The following is a 16264-nucleotide window of genomic DNA, read 5'->3' on the forward strand; positions in this document are numbered from 1 at the left end:
GGAAAGCTTTTAGTTATTACAGTTCATAGAAAATGATTCTGGAAAAATACTTTAAGTGTTTTCAGCCTGCTGAAGTTTATACACTGAAAAATATTCATCTCTGTGGGGTTAAGGTCACATTAAAAGCTGACTGCAATCAATGTGTGTGTGTGTGTGTGTGTGTGTGTTTATATGTCTATAGTAGGGTTTCAACCGACATCAGAAAATGTGGTTTAGACTCCAAATTGGCAAGATTTTTTAAATTACTTTAAGTTATTCAAATAATTTTCCCATTTCTTGTATATACTCATCTTGACCACAGAAGGTAAACATATCCAAGATGGTACTCTTTAGTCAGGCCAGGTTTGGGAACCAAAGTATTTCAGTGAGAGCACCTCCTGTAGGGAAGATCACCCACTTCTGGCTAACACCATATGCACTGAAGAAACTGACTGATGATGAGCAGTGTTTTTACTCTGGAAAATTAACAACCACTGCTTTTCCATTGGTACCCTTATCCTGTGATGTGGGACAGAAAACAAACAGCCTGGAACAAGTGGATAAAGGTGCATGTTACAGTACAAGCTAGCTTGTACTAGGCAATTAATTTGATTATAAATAAGAAACCCAGCCTGGTTCCATAAACCAGCTCCTGGGCTGAGCTGTGATGGGATGGACTAGATACAGGGACTTCACCTAATCACATTCCACCCTAAGCTGCAGACATCTCACTGGCACAGGAGCTAGGTGGTGTTTAAGCCAGACCAATGAGCTGCCTGGACCAGGAGATTCAAATCCTCCTGTTTAAGGAGATAGAGAATAAAATACAGTGCTGTTGCATGAGAATTCTGGGGTGTGTGTTGTCTCTGACCCTCCTGTCATAACAGGTGGTGACTCAGTGTGAGGACAACAGGCATTTCCTGCAGGCAGACTGGAGGGAGACAGAGGACAGTGAATGCAGAACCTGACCTCACAGCAAAAAGCTGGAAAAGACCAGAGACAAGCCCGACCCAGCAGCAAAAAGCTGCAAAAATATGGCCAGAGCTGTGAGGAAAATACAGCCAAAGAGCTGTGTGAAACAAAAAGCCAGAAAAGATCAAAAATAGAAGAAAAGAAACCTCAAAAATAGAAGAAAAACCCCACCAAAGATATGGGTGGCTTTGTCTCCATGCAGGATCATCCAGTTATAAAGGTATGGTGCAATGTTACAATCCCAAGTGTCTTTGCCTCCTCACTCTGTGCCACTTTTCCTATCAAATAAAACTCTTTTCTGCATCTAAGAGGTCAAGAAAAGTACTGTTAAAATGTGACTGTGCTTTGCTACTTTAGTAGTGTCTTTAATCATTCATTTATTAACTTGTCCAGAGTGTCCATTTTTATACAGTAGGAGTACAAAATATGATCTCTGATAGAATCCTGCTTCACAAAATACTGCTGATTCCTATGTAGAAATCCTTTTGTGTATGTTTCTATAAAGTTTTTCCTTGGATCTGGATCAACAAATCATATTGGTAGATGCAGAGGAGACATTCTCATTATCATATTTAATTCAGTTTATTAATCCAAGTCTTTCCCCATGTTCTTGTGGAACCTTCTCACTGACTCCTTAACTGACAGCAGTGGAGTCATAGCATATTTTATTGGATTATGTTACATCAGAAAATGGTCCTATGATTAAATGAGTTGTGACTACCTCATTTCAGCTCCCTTCCTACTCCCTGAATCTTGCCAAGAAGGCCCATGCCAACATTCTCAAAAATAATCTATTCTTTACAACCTAAAAACCTATGTAGAATTCTGAAATGTTAGAGTACTTCTGCTGAAGCATTTTCAATTCACACGTGCAGGTTAATAGCCTAAACAGTTATCTGGCCATTCTTCCTGAAGAATTACAGCTACAATAAACTTTTCAGCATTGGTTTGTAAATCAGCAATCACAGTCCATCATCAAGATCCACTTCTACACAAGGTTTATTATCTGCTTTAATTTAATTTTATGTTAACTGAAGTAAATTTGGTTTGGCACGTGTAAAAGTCACAACCCTTGAAAACAGGGCTTCTGTCATCATCACCCACAGGATTGCTGCAGTAAAAACTTTTCAGCTTCTGTTTTTTTATTAAATATTTTGGAAAAAATGATAAGTTTTTTAAAAACTTCCAGGTGTTTAGCTAATATAATTCAATGAGATAATCAACTATTTTAATTAAATTGTTTTTTTTTTTTTCCTACCAGTAGCTTATTGTAATTCATACATCCACAACTGTAATCTTAGCCTGAAGTTTAGTAATAGCCTTATACTTTCAATATCTCCCACCTTCTGTCTGTTTTGGTATGAAGTCTTTACTTTCACATATTTTCTTGCACATATATCCCTGAGCTGATATCAGTTTTACTGTAGAAACAAAAATCTACTATCTGTTTGGTTACCTGTAGCTATATTTCTTGAATTTTTCAGGAAATTGGGTCTGGAGGCACTACAGAGAGATATTACACTCTTTTATGTGAATTTGAAATTTTATTTATGAGTTACTGTTTTCCCTTTTGATTTAATTTTTTATGAGACAATTTTTCTTAATATTTCAAGGCACCAACTCTGAGCAAGGACACCTTGCTGAAGTCCTGGAGTTGCCTCTATTACTGGTGGGACCAACATGTGGCATTTTATGATGCACTTCATGGTTTCTGATGACAGCACATTTCATTCTAATGGGACCTGGAGAGAAATAAACAGTGCAATAAGTACCATGGGAGAGTGGGGAAATAGCAAATACTGAAATGTATGCGTTATTTCAGCAGAAGTCAAAGTCTTACTTATCCTAACTCAGAACTGATATAAATACACATAATCAGCCTTATTTCCAAGATTAAGTTCAAACACAAGTCAGAGGACACATTTTGTGGACAGCTAGAAGGTCAGTAACACAAAGACACAATAATTCTAACTCAACAGTGGGAAAATTTTAAACAAAGTTTCCTTCAGCAAACACAATAGTTGAGTTTCTTCTCAGTTAACTCTGTGTGCAGGGCATCTCCTGCTGATTAATTCACCCAGTACAAACAATGCCTGTTGCATGGACATTGCCTCAGCATGTCTGGAATTTTCAGAAGTGGATCCAGCTTCCTGGAGCTTCACACAACACCCACAGAGAACTGATAATAATTGCATGACAACAAGAACTACCATTTCATTCCATTACTTTTGTTGCTCTGAGCACTGGGAATTGTCAGACTTTTCACTACTCATTTTTTACAATATTTTACTTTCAGATCCCACAAAATTCCTGCTCCTTCTCATGCTTTTCGATCATGTTCATTAAACATATGTAAGTAGCAAAATACTTCAGGTTGGCTCATGCTGGTAGTTTCTCATTGAAAAGATACTTGGACTAAGTATAAGGATAAACATGCTCTGGTGCAGGTTACCCACAGACCACAAGGAAAACCTCTCCTCCCATGGAGTACTGCCTCCTCCTTTAATTTTTGTGCTACCTCTATTGTTTTCACTGTTTTTGTTTCCTCTTCCACTTCCCACGTGGTGTCTTCTGGCTTTGCTTAAATACATTTTTCCAGAGGCACCACTATCACTGCTAATAAGCCCAGCTGTGCCCTGCATTGGGTTCATTGAAGCCAGATGGAATTGGATATGTCCAGCAAGGGGGCAGCCTCAGCCTCCTCTCACAGAGGCCAGCAAAATGGATTTATCTGGAAAAAAAGACACTGGAAAGAGGATGTATTAGTAGAACAAGTTCTTCTTAGGGTCAGTATTATTCTTTTCAGCCTGTTTATAACTGAAATTCTTGGTAGAATTTCTTGATAGGAAGGAACCAGAATTAAAATTTATGTTCAATGTCTTCTCTCAATACCTCTAGCAGTAAAGGAAATTGTCGACTTCCTTCCCAGCTTCCTATTCATTCTGGTATAAAACCTTTCTGAAAGACACTGAAGAAACAGAATGTCCATGTTAGTGCTGTGCTCGAGACAGGAAGAAGCAGAATCTGGAACACCTAACTTTGCTACAAGCCCAGACACCAACAGCCTAACAATCAAGCCATAAAGTGTAGGTGGGAGGAGGTAAGGACAGAAGAAGAATAAAGTCATAATTGATGTGATATGTGTTTTCTCACTCTTGCTCTAAAAAGTAAGAAAATACAGCAAAATCTATATCAGGTTATAGCATAGTGTAAAAACTATTCCTCAGCACAAGGAAGCAATTCCACTCATAATTGTAAAGGCCATAGCCAAGCTGAAGAAGTTTGGCATTTGGGAGCACTATAACTGGCTATTAAAATATGGGTCTCATTCCAATTGCTATGAGAGGGCTGAGAGATAGAACCTTGCAAGGTCAGGTTATGCCAATTTTCAGGGTAGACTTAAATCCAGAAAGCAAATCAATCATCCAATATGTGTCAGATTTTAACTAAACTAAGCTTGAATCAGAGGTGCACAGTTACATCAGAGAAAAATGCACAAAAAAGTGTTGAAACAGAAACAAACAAACAATAAGAAAAATTACCCATTTTGACTCCAAAACATTACCAATGTACTACAGTAATAGTAGCCTTTGGAAATTCATATCTAAATACATTTTCACTGCATAAAAAATAAGAAACTCTTTCTAAAGAAATATTTATTTTACATTTCTCATCTGTTCTGTGTTACATTGGATAAGAACTACTTTGGGTACACACTTTCTCAGATTAAGTGTTTAAAAATAAAACTTTGGAGAGGTGGAGTTATCAAAAAGGAAGAAAAAATAATGAAAAATAAGCAATAATCTTATATGACATCTTGGTCTTCTCATTTGTTTTTAAATTATACTTAAGTTTTGCACTATAAAGTAATTTTTACTAAAGATCACATTTGTAGGCTTTACTAATGTCATTTGTATCATTTTACTGTACAAAAACATGAAAAAACTATTTAAATAATTTATTTCTGCTTAGATATTTTTTTACTGTATTTAATGTTGTCAGAGGCTGTTCTCACACACAAAAAGAACACCCAAAACCAACAAAAATCCTCCACAGTCTTTCTACTCATAATATTTCATTATTTTGAACTAAAAAAACTAGCAGCAATAGAGAAGACAAAGGGATTTCTCAAACTGCTAAGAATTTTGTACAGCTGTGTAGCTGAATGAAAATACTTGGCTGAATGAAACAAGGACTGTAGAGTCATGGTAGGGGTTGCTTCTCTGGCATATTTCCTAAATGAAATGTCAACAGTTAGCAGAAGAACTTAAAAGTCAATAGCTCACAGAAGATCTTCAAAGTAGGGTTCATCTTTTAAGAAAGAGCAAATTGAAGCTTGATTATTATGAAAGAATATAATGGGATTTTTCCAGTTCTAAAGAAATCTAGAAAAGTAAGTAAAAATAAATCCACAAAATTATGTCCAGAGAAATTCAGAAGGTATAAAATATTTCTGAATGTGCTAAAAGGCATGTTTTAAAAGCCTTGGACTCTTCCAAATCCCAAAAAATGTGGTTTCAGATGCCTCTCCCAAAGGAAAACCATGATCTTATGTATTTTTAATGCAGTTTATTATCTTCTCTGCTTTTCCTTCAAGCATATATGAATTGAGTCAGTCATGAGGAACCCAGGACTAATGTCAGGTATATTTTCCTGAATTTTGTTATTAATATTATTATGGATATTATTTTTGTATCCACACCTCTTATCAAAATCCATTATAATCAGATAAATAACCTATTTTTCTTGTATTCATTCCTAACGCTAAGGTATTACTCATGTCTGTACATGTATTTAGAAGCCTAAGTTGGAAAAGTTAAAATACTCAATTTATTATTGTAGAAATAATATAAATGGTCTCTTGTTCAATACTTGTATGGGGTATTAATATAATTTTCTGTCTGGAATAAAATCTGTTATTTTTTCACAGAATAAACAGAATATTCTGTGAGCCCTGGAAAAAATAACTTGAATGTAGTTTGTTATCACAAGCTTTAGTATTATCCCCAGATTAGCACTTAAAACCAAAGAGTTATGTTTATCATTTACATTTTCAGAGAAGAAAGTTACAGCAAATGGAGGAACACAATGTAGCTTAGAAAGAAGAAAATCTTCTTCTTAAAAAGTCTGCATACATTCAAAGACTAATCTACTGTTGAATATCCTAATTTACTGTGTTGTGCCATGGAGGAAACTGCCAAAAACTCTAGCAAAAAATAAAAAGAAAACCTGAAATATTCACAGCATTACAATTAAGAAGGAAATAAACACATAAACATCAATACAATTCAATATAGAATACCACGGTATCAACACATACTATTTGTCCTGAATATTACACAAAAATTAAGACCTTTTTGTGTGCTGGGAAAAAAAAAAATCTTTGAATTGTATCTTTTCAGTTTCATGTCTTGAAAGTTCTTTTGTAGCACTGTCAGACTGCAAGAGTGAATAAAGCGTTTCAGGCAGAATGAAGAAATGCATTATGTCTGAGAACTGTCTCAGGTTTAGCTGGGTGTGTGTTTCATTACCATCTGTTAAAGGTGGGGCAGTTATCTTCTGTTAACTGGGCAGGTTTTTTTATCTCTTCCAGGACTCATCCTCCCTCCAGCAGATACCTTCTGTTAAAGAGCCATTGAGTATCGCACTGTGAGCTGCTCTGCCCAGAGGGAGGAGCCAAGCATTCCTACCTGGATATAATCTGAGAAGAGGAACAGAGACAGCCTTTTCCCACTGGATTCCCAAATGAGCAACTTTCTTCTTCACCGGATTCTCAAGGGAAGTCCAGACCCATCTATACTACCTGGACCTTCAGAAGAAAACTCCACCCTTCTACAGGATAACTGCTTCAACAGAACCACATCTGTCACTCCAGGAGGGCTGCAGCCACCATTTCAATTGAACTGCTACTAACATCCTGGACCACAGGGTGTCAGGTCATATTCTGTCAGTGTTGGGTTTTTTTGGGGGGGTTTTGTTTGTTTGTTTGGTTGGTTGGTTGGTTTTTTGTTTGTGCTATTGCATTTGTAATTTTAGTTTTCCTAATAAAGGACTGTTATTCCTATTCAGTTATCTTTGCCTGAGAGCCTTTTAATTTAAAAATTAAAGTAAGAGGGAGGAGGTTTACATTTCCCATTTTAGGGGAGGCTCCTGCCTTCCTTAAGCAGACGACTGTCTTTTCAAACCAAGACAAGAATGTAAAGCATATTTATCCTATTAATCCAGATATTCAAGCAGTTCAGTTTATCTTCTGCTTAAAGGAATCTAATCAAATCAATGCGAAGAAAGACAGAACGAAGGACTTCTCATGAGAAAGACCACATATTAATTGATTAACCATTTTAACTTTTAAAATTTATATACACAAACAATTAAGTGGATCTCTAGCCCTTGTTATATAGTTCTTTAGTAAATTCTTTAATTACACACATGGGGAAAGTAATTATTTGACCACATGTTTTGAAGTCAAACAAGCAGCTCACAAACAAGCATACTTACAGTGAAAAAGTATTTCCTGATGTTCAGATGGAACCACTGAACCTCTTGTGTTTCAGACTAGAATAGAACAGAATAGTTGGAGTTCATTGCCTCTGATCCTGTCACTGGACACCCCAAGAGATTATCTCTCCTTTCTTTACACCCTCCCTGCAGAAATAGACAAATAGTGTTCCCCTGAACCTTCTCTTCTCTAGGTAAAACTGTCCCATCTCTCTCAGCCATTTTCACAGGAGAGATGGTCTAGTCCTGTCATCATCTTTGTGGCATACAAAGATAGTCCAGACATACTGGACTATCTCCAGTATGTCAACATCTTTCTTACACTAGAGATCCCATAACTGACTATGATACTCTGGGTGTGGCCTCACCAGCTCTGAATAAAGGAGCAGAATCATTTCCCTTTGCCAACTGGCAATATTTCTCCTCATGCAACTCAGGATACCACTATCTTTCTTTGCAGCAAGAGTACACCTCTGGCTCATTCAACTACATGTCCACAAGGAGCCTCAGGTCTTTCTCTACCAAGATGTTTCCAGTATCTAGTCATTAACACATATCAATGCATGAGTTCGTTACTCCCCAAGTGAAGGATTTTGCAATTTCCCTTGCTGAATTTCATGACATTACTGTCAGCCCATTTCTCTGGTCTATTAAGGTCCTTTTTCCACAGCAGCACAATTATCTGGTGAACCAGCCACTTTTCCCAGTTTAATGCCATCAGTAAACTTGCTAAAGTAAGCAGTGCCCACCACCCCCAGGTCATTAATGAAAACATTAAACTGGACTTGGCTCAGTGTTGATCCCTGGGGAGATCCACTGCTGCTCATGGGTCTCCACCTAGATTTTGTACTGCTCATCTACACCCCCAGGGCCAAGCAAGTTTTCAATCTACCTCCCTGTCTGCTTCTGCAGCCCACATATGAACAGCTTCTCTAAGACCTTATGGAAGACAGTCTCAACGTCCTGACTGAAGCCCAGACAGAAAATATCCACTGCAATCCTGTCACACAGCTTTTGATTTAGTGATGGATTGATGTTGGCTCTCCGCAAAAAATCTCAACCTGTCTCACTCCCCATCCTCAAGAGTTCAGGAAAAAATAAGATTTTAAAGTGCGCTGCTTAAGATAAAGGTAGTTTGATAAGGTACTTTAATAAGAAAAGCAGATGCCATTTCTGCAAACAAAGGGAAGATTAAAGAGGCAACATAAAAAAGATTTATGAAAGTTTTAAAAATTTGTAGTGATTTAATTTCCATAGTATTTAATTATTAATTGAAGCACTATAGTATCTGTGACTTGCTGACAATGAGATAAAACTGTATATACCACCAGCAAACACAGAGGCATAACACCTTCTGGAAGTATCACACATAACATCGAGTATTTGCAGTGTTAACTACTTCGCCTAGGCTCCACTTACTGTCAACAGCAGAAAATAAACATTTTTAGTCACAGTTTCTGAAAGGGTCAAAGCCCTGTTTTGTCCTAACATTTGGCAACTAGGTCATACTAAGATGCCAAACAATGACCTCATAAATGCCATCTCCATTAGACAAAATACATTACTGATTCAGGCATTATTAATGTTTGGAAGGAATTACATTATAGGCTTTCCACTGGATATGTCTACTGAAATTAGTTAGGTTTTTCCCTCAAAAGATAGACAAAAGAAGAAAGTCTTCTGATCTCCTTCCTCCAAGTCCTGCTCTGCTGATGAAGACAGCTTCTAGGACTGGTTCTAGGATATATTTCTGTGTATGCTGTAACAAATGTGCTGCAGGGTAGTTTTGGAAGAGGGATTTCCTGTCAAACACAAGAATTTTTCTTCATCTGCTAGTAATAGCTACATGCCAGAATATTGCCATTGACTATGAATCATTATTCTTTCCTTGATTGTAGCTAGATCACCATAAATGAGGAAGATTCTCAAAGAGCTTTTCTCTTCCAAGACAAATGTTATTGTTTTGGTCTTCTACCTGATTACTGGTTTTATAATAACAGAGCTTCTGCTGCAGAATGCCTAATTAGGTAATTTGCAGAATTTTTATCATATGTTGTTCTTTATCAAATGACAACAGCTACAGAGATTAATAAAGCTGTCAGCTGTGAATAAATTTATAAGTGATTATTTCAATTTCTATTCTCAAGTGTTATGCATTAGAATATTGTCATTTTTATTGAGGGAAGGAACTGAAGTAGAGAGATTGGGTAGAATTATCTCCTTAACATGAGGGAGCTTCAGATTTTGTTGAATAGTGTCCTCCCTAGAGAAAGATCCAGTAGCAGGAGAATTTTAACAAGTCGGCACATTTCTGTTATTAGAATGGACAACTATGTTTAGCTGGCAATAAGAAGCATTATGAAGTGCTAAGAAAGAGGAAGGAGAGTTCACTATCAATTTTAAGTATATTTAAGCTAAATATTTTACAAATTTGCATTCTTACATTCTTGAATGATCTAATTAAAAAAGCAGCAGAATTCATTTAGTTATTAATATCATTTTAATGACAATAGATCTTTGATCAATGTAGTATTGCATTGTCTTCTTAACAAAAGTTGGTAAAGTACAAATCTCTCATAAGAAATATTTAAGATCAAAAGTATCTTGACCATAAACTCACTCTGCAGTGCATCTTTGTCCCACTTTTTATAAATATCTGTATTCATGCAGGGATCTCTGTAGATCAACAGGGGCAGAAGCTGATTAGCAAATGAACAAACAGATAAGGGGCTTTGACTTGCTTGGCTTGTAATGCACATAAAGCTTCCTTCATCTTTCTTTGCACCAACAGAGTTTCCTAGTCATAAGAAACTACCTGGTATTAAAAATGAAATTTGTAATTTACCATTTATATCCAGAATCTTTCCTTCAGCTCACTGGTCAGATTATTAAGTGATTCCAACCATCCATATTAACTTTCTAGTAAATTAGCTGATCAAGTCTAACTGATGAAAATAGAAAACTCACATTCATTTCATTCACATTTCTTGGGTCTAAATAAGTTTATACACATATTTTAAACTGGAACAAAAATTGGGAAATAGCAACAGATATTTTTCACACAAAAAGGAGAATTTGTATTCCGTAAATGAACTGTTCTTTTTCTACTGTGAAGCAGGGTGGAATTACACTGTTCCTGTGCAAAGTCATGAAAATGGTGTGCAGAACATCATTATGTCTGGAGAAATCCAAAGACAAGTTTTGTTTCAGGACTTACTCAAATTGAAGGAATTTCTCCAATTTACTCAGGAACTTTTCAAAGATAATACTCTTTTTGCTTTACTGTTCAACAATTCAGCTTCTGTTAGATTGTGGTCATCTCTCTATTGCACCCATTCTTTTCAAACACACTAGCTGCATCTGCATGGCCATAAAGAAGAATCTGAAAGTCAGGCTTTCCATATCTACTCAGGGCTAGACATTGGGAAAACTGCACAGTACCCCTGAAAAGGGAGCAAAAGGTGGACACCTCAAGAACTTATCCACTTTAAAATAAGTTTCACACACATATAGTCTTCATCATAATCAAACCTGGCCTATTATGTTCATACATTGCATCTGCTCTTATGACTTTATAACAGATAATTGTAATGATTTGGAAATGCTTCTTAAAAGAGTCACAGTGCTACTTGTTACACAGCCACCAAAGATGCCCAGAGTCATGTCTGGAAAAAGTCAAGAATTCTCTTGTTCTCTCTGAAAATAAAAAATATTCTTTGCAAAAGAGTTATTCAGCATCGCTGTGGCATGTATTTAAAATGATGTTGTGGATTTAATATTCCTATGCCTCTATGCTATTGGTTCCCATTTTCATTCTGCTGATAGATCACAAAAAGAGATCCTAGATTTGGGCCATCTCTTTAGTTGATTTTGTCAAGTCCTTAAAGCAGTCATACTCACTAGAACCAACAATTACTAACTTTCCTGTATATAAGTTGTGGGGATAGAAACATGGAAAATTTAAAACTAAATTTAAAAACATAGCTGCAAATTAATAGGCAAGGATGTTAATCATTAAATTTCAATTACTAAGATCCTTACTTAACAATGATACAGTAGCATCCTAAAATCTGAAAGCAGTGCTCTAACTTGCATTTTATTATATCCTAATCTGACTTGGCCTTTCTGATCAGCAACTCATGCTGAGTACTGTAATTAAGAATTCAGATTAAAAAAACACATTATTATTTTTAGATTCTGATGTTAAAACAAAAGGAAAATATAATCTATTCTAACTTCTTTTACAGCAGACAAATTAAGCACCAATTTTTATACAAATCTTATCATTTCAGTGTAAGACATAATGTATTCCTTTAAATGCCATCCAGTGTTGATTTAAAGGCTGAGAATATACCACATTTCTAATTTCTACCACTGGTTAGTTGTCCTCATTATTAAGAATCAGATTTTAACTAGTACAAGATTCCAAACATCAGCTCTCATAATACAGCATGCTTTGCAGATAAAATGTATTTTACAATTGATAATTAATAGTATCAGCAGATAATTAAAATAGACCTTCTTATTACCCTGTTCAAACAAGGGTCTTAGACTTTTGGCAGTCATATCCTTTTTTTCTTTTTTAGTTAGCATCAGCATCAATATTTTCCTACAGGATTTTATTTAAAAGAATAAATAAAAAACATTTAAGTTTAAAATTGTTGTGGTTTAAAACCAGCTAGAAATTATGCCTCAAGTAGGTGCTTCCCTTCCCTCCCACCCCCTCTGGTGAGAAAGAGACAAAAAGGCAGAGGTTATGGGTTGAGATAACAATTTACTAGAAAAACTGAAATGAGATAAGGAAAACCAAAAATGATAGCCTCAATACTGATAAAAACAGTGTATAACAAAACAACTAAGATTTCAGATTCTTTTGGTAATTGTACTGAAACTTTCCTTCTAATTTCTCTCTATATTCAGATGTCACAGGCTGTATGTTAGATGTACTTAGCATGTGACAGGAAAATTACATTGTCTTTAAACAGGAGAACTCCTTAGTTTTAAGTTTATAAATGTTGTCATTTACACTTAAAGCAGCATATGTTTGTATAATAATCATTATAGTACATGCAAGGTGTTTAGGGATTAAACAAATATCCAACATGGAAGAGAAAAGGAAAGAGCATTTATTTGCAAACTCCCTTAAAACTTTTCTCCCTCCTTTCCTTCTCCTTTTATAGAGGCCTTTATATGAAGCTCACTAAAATTCCAAAACTTGCACTTCTATCCCATTTTTCCTGAAGTGCCTGGGGTAATTAATGAAATTAAAGAAAATTTGGTAATGTAAACATGTGTTTTAATAAATAATGTGACACCTTGAAAATTACCACAGTTGTAATAAATATGAAAACTTATCTATTCTTCTATTCTTTACTAATGCTGACAGGAAAGACCCTCCACTATGCTGCCCTAGCTACTGGAAAATACAAAACCAAAGATCATTGAGTGGTGTGTGAAGATCCTGAATGAGCAGACATCAAGGAATGCAAAACTTAGTGCTTCTGTTGCAAGATTTGCTTTGTTACTTCCTTTGGTCACCACTGGAAAGATAGAACATTCACGTTTAAAAGCTTAGGGCTAAGGTGTGAGAAATGTCATTCTGTCAAGCTCTGGAAAATGCAGCAGCTTGATTGTAATGTAGTTCCTTTTATAGCTTTGAAAAACCAGGTGCTCAAAATATCAATACACACTAACTGTTAACTCATGCTCCCAGCTCAAGCAAACAATTTTTATGAAAGAAATCTCTAAAGAAAACAAGATTCTAAGCAGCAGACTGGAGAGGGAGCTCACTTATTTCTTCAATAGTAGAAAGGAGATGTCTTTTTATTCATACACAAAGACACTCACCATGTTCTAAACGCTTACATAGGCTTTGGAAAATATACCTTTCTAGAGAAAGTTAAAAAAAAAAAAAAGCAACCAAACCTTCTTGAATCAGAAAACCTCCAGTTTTCAGAAGAATGTCCAAGGCAACATGATTTATCACCCAAAAGAGCTGTTGCTGCATCCTCTTTACTTCTTACAAGAAAAAAAGGCTTAAGGTTTAACAGCCCAGAGTCCTAGTGCACATGTTCAGACAGTCTCAGAGTTCACACTCAAGTACCTGAGAGGGAACTCATGTACTCTACCATAGACATACTGTTATTTATTAGCATTTGCATCCAATAACAAGCTAATGAAAAGTGCTCAATTACCCTTACAGCTGCAGAGAATTCACTTAAATTTTTTCAATACTATAACTACAAATAAGGCTGGACATTCTCAGTAATGATAACAACTTTAGAGTTCTGAGCTGCCTGTTAAGAGATCTTTCTGTTTGCTTAATTGGGAAGTCAATGGGGTCACTCAAGAAAGATATTTGACCTTCTGTACATTTGTGTTTAACATGCTTCAATTTATTTTTTGATCCTATTTTCCCTAGGGATATTAATTTAGGACAGAATAGATGATTTATAATGACAAGAATCACTTCATTATATTCTAAGTTTCTACCTCATTTTTACTCAGTTGTATTTAGGAGGTTCCATTATGGCCCTGTGTCTCTGCAATATTGATCTGTGGTTATGCTTTATACCCTCCTGTTAAATAAGCTGAAGGTTTGAAATGAACAAAGGAAGTAAACTTCTCCACACAGGTCATAAACCTGTGGAACATTGTCATGAGGTGTTGTGCATGTCAAAAGTATAAATGCTTGCAAAGATAGTAACACAAATCATGGATGAAAAGTGTGCTGAGGACTGTTATTCAAAAGGTGCAACAACCTCAGGAAATACTTGCACTACAGTTTCTCCAAACCAAAGACATTTATCAAGGGAAGCACCACTCTATATGAAGCCTTTTCTTATAATCTTTTTCTAGAGATGGTTCCTATCAAAGACATGATTCTGGGCTGAAGGATCATTTAGTCTGTTCCAGACACAGCAATTTTTCTTGTTGTTCCTAAACTGCCTATGTGATCTAGCACTACAGCCCCATTTGAATGACTGCAGCTCAAGGTAATTGCTCTTCCAGAGTGACTAAAGTAGCTGCCTTATCCCAGAAACCTCCTCAGCAATCAACAAAATGAGACATCTTCACAAAACATCCTATAAGTATAGGATCTTTGAATGTGCTTTATATCTCCTATTTAATAAGCATCACATATGGCAGCAATGTAAAGAGCAATTTCAAGATATTTTCTGACACACAGACATAAAAACTGTGATTGTGCTCTTTCCTAGTTCGTTACAAGGCTCATACCCTAAGATGTGCTAGAGAGATGTCTAAGCTGTGCTTCTCACATAAAACATGTTTTTGGAAACTGTTTTAAATAGAAACAGATTTGGACCTGCAGAAAAACACCTGTGATTTCAGTAAGTCTCTGTGTGACTGCAATCATAATCCCAGAGGATGCCTGGGAGAGGGCTTGAAAAAGCTCTTTTCTTAGCATGAGTCATATGAGACTCAGCAGCCATGCCTGTCCCTGCATTTTGGCATGGAAAGGCCCTTTCCTTTGAGGCAGTGAAGAGGAAGGAGTTGCAGTTCCTGACTGGTTGGCCTTTCCCAGAACAATCAGCAATTAAATTAAAACACCACGCTTCTCAGTGACAAACCAGTCTTTAAAACCAGAATAACCATAGTTTTCAACATGAAATAGCATAACAGACAGAATAAATTTCTGTGGTTCCCAGTTTCAGATACCTTTTTTTTTCTAAATCTTCCTTACATTATTATTAGGAGTTAGAATTTTCTGGCACTGATCCCTGTTCAAAACACTCAAATTACTTCATGCTGCACAGTGCTTCTTTTTGTATTACTCATTTTTCATTCTAATTTTATGATATGTCAGTTCCCTAACACTTAATTAATATTTTCCACCTCCACGCTTTATTTGGTAATTTTAACATATTCCTCTCTGTCTTCTCTCAGGGAAATTTAGACGATAAGGACTTGACAGAAAAAAAAAATCTATTAATAAATTCAGCAAGGCTTGTAAGAAACAAAATATATTTTGTATCAGGATAAAATAAATCATGTATTTTGGATCAATCACTGTCAGTGAAACAGCTATGAAAACTGTCATTTCCTACAGGCCTGAAACCTGGGTATAAACGTTTTATTACCTAAATGCTTGATATAAATTCAAAGCTATGCAGCAATCCTCCTTTTAAAAACTTATGCATTTTATTACCATCTCATCCCCCTTATCTTTGCTCAAATATTTACTTGGTCAGAACACTTGCCTAGATGTTATATAGAAATTCTACCTAAAACAGTATTACTAAAAGATGTTTAAGGCTTTTAACATTGCAAAGAGCTACAATGAATCTTTGTAGACAGGAAATTCAGTCTAGCCAGTAACACAGTAAATTATCTTTGTTTCATTATAATGCTATTTATGGAAAATCTCACCTAATTTAAAACAGAGCTGCTTCGGATATGGAACTGCTGCACATCTTAGCTGCATCCTCAGATGGACTTTGGAATTTAATAAAAAGTTCTTATCAGCCCCTAAGTGACAACGTCATCTACATTCTATTTATATTTCTAAATGTTCTTCAGGAATAAGCAATTATTTAGTAGGCAACAAAATTGGTCAATTTCTTTAGTTCTGGCTGAGTGATTCCAGGACAGTTCATTTATGAATAAACTACTTTAAGTGAGGTACTGCCCTTTAAGAGTGACCACGTACCTTTAAAGCTATGTTGAAAACACAATCCGCCCAGTAGCCAAAGGAACAGGAACATAATTTAATTTTCTCTGTTCTAATCTTGAGGCTCTTTCTCATACTGCAAAATGGTAAATAAATGTCAACACAAGAAGCTGCAGCAATTTA

The 16264-nt window shown here is 35.8% G+C and overlaps 1 long non-coding RNA gene across 1 annotated transcript; it reads left to right on the plus strand.

The window, feature by feature from the left end:
• Positions 1-567: 567 nt before the first annotated feature.
• Positions 568-6662, plus strand: LOC146763429 (uncharacterized). The gene is made up of 2 exons (XR_014952217.1): positions 568-3737; positions 3853-6662. It is a non-coding gene; the product is annotated as an uncharacterized LOC146763429 (long non-coding RNA).
• Positions 6663-16264: the final 9602 nt, after the last annotated feature.

The sequence above is a fragment of the Lonchura striata genome, chromosome 1A, assembly GCF_050655825.1.
Source record: "Lonchura striata isolate lonStrDom1 chromosome 1A, ASM5065582v1, whole genome shotgun sequence".
Taxonomy (NCBI): domain Eukaryota; kingdom Metazoa; phylum Chordata; class Aves; order Passeriformes; family Estrildidae; genus Lonchura; species Lonchura striata.